A 1,800-nucleotide genomic window follows, 5' to 3' on the forward strand; every position below is an offset into this window, starting at 1 on the left:
TCCATGTAGTACCACTTGTATGTAAATGTCATGACTTCATCTTTTCTAACAGCTACACAGTACTCCATTGTGTAAATGTACCAAAGTTTCTTTAACCAGTCATCTGTTCTCGGGCACTGAGGTTTTTTCCAGATTCTAGCTATTGTAAACAGTGCTGCAATGAACAAACAAGCACTGATGTCACTTCTACTATAGTTTTGCCTCTCTGGGATATATACACAATTCCCAGGAGTGGTATTGCTGGGTCAAATGGGAGCTCAATTTCTAACTTTTTGTGAGTCGTCCATACTGTTTTCCAAAAGGGCTGAACCAGTCGGCATTCCCACCAGCAGTGAAGGTGGATCCCTTTCTCACCACACCCACGCCAGCACCTGTTGCTTTTGGTCTTTTGGATGTGGGCCAGTCTCTGTGGTGTGAAATGATATCTCATTTTTGTTTTCATCTGCATCTCCCTGATGATTAATGATGTAGAGCATTTTCTCATGTGCCTTTTAGCCATTCGGATTTCTTATTTGAGAAAGTTTCTGTTCATTTCATCGCCCCATTTTTTGATGTGGTTGGATGTTTTCTTTTTGTGGAGTTCTACCGGTACCTTGTATATCCTTGATATCAACCCCTTGTTGGATGTGTATTCGGCGAATCTCCTTTCCCATTCTGTAGACTGTCTTTGTATTTTGGTCACTGTTTCTTGTGAGGTGCAGAAGTTCTTAGTTTAAGATAGTCCCATTTGTCTATCTCTGTTTTCACTTCCTTTGCCAGTGGCATGACATTTTTGAAGATACCATTAGCTTCAATATCATGGAGGGTTTTGTCAACATTGTCTTCAATGAACTTTATGGATTCCGGTCTGATGTTGAGGTCATTAATCCATTTTGATTTTACTTTTGTACATGGCTTTAGGCAGAGATCTGAGCCCACTTTTTTGCATGTAGCTGTCCAGTTTTGCCAGCACAATTTGTTAAAGAGGCTTTCCTTGCTCCACTTCACTTTTCTTGCACTCTTATCGAAGATTATATGATCATATGCTTGGGGGGAGATGTCAGTATATTCAACTCTCTTCCATTGGTCTACAGCTCTGCTTTTATTCCAGTACCATGCTGTTTTAATTATTACTGCTTTGTAGTAGAGTTTGAAGTTAGGGACGTTGATTCCTCCCACTTTGTTTTTCCCAAGGATTGCTTTAGCTATTCTTGGCAGCTTATTGTTCCATATAAATTTCAGGAGTGTTTGCTCCACTTCTTTGAAGAATGTCATGGGTATAGTAATAGGGATCGCATTGAATTTCTACAGTGCTTTGGGAAGTATTGCCATTTTGACAATGTTAATTCTCCCAATCCAGGAACAGGGGATATTTTTCCATTTCCTCATATACCATTTTATTACCTGAAGTAGCGTTTTGTAGTTTTCTTTCTACAGGTCATTTACTTCCTTAGTTAAGCTGATTCCTAGGTACCTGATTTTCTGGGGCACATTTGTGAACGGGATTGTTTTCTTCATGTCACTTTCTTCTCTTTCTCTATTTGCATATAGGAAAGCCATGGACTTTTGGGTGTTGATTTTATAGCCTGCCACTTTATTATACAAGTCTCTTATTTCTAGTAGTTTCTTGGTAGACGTTTTAGGGTTCTCTAAATATAGTATCATATCATCTGCAAATAGTGAGAGACTGTTTTCTTCCTTTCCTACCTGGATACCCTTAATATATTTTTCTTGCCTAATCACTATTGCAAGTACTTCCAGTACTATATTGAACGGTATTGAAGACAGTAGGCATCCTTGTCTCATCCCTGATCTTAGAGG

The sequence above is a fragment of the Sorex fumeus genome, unplaced genomic scaffold, assembly GCF_029834395.1.
Source record: "Sorex fumeus unplaced genomic scaffold, SorFum_2.1 ptg000058l, whole genome shotgun sequence".
Classification (NCBI taxonomy): domain Eukaryota; kingdom Metazoa; phylum Chordata; class Mammalia; order Eulipotyphla; family Soricidae; genus Sorex; species Sorex fumeus.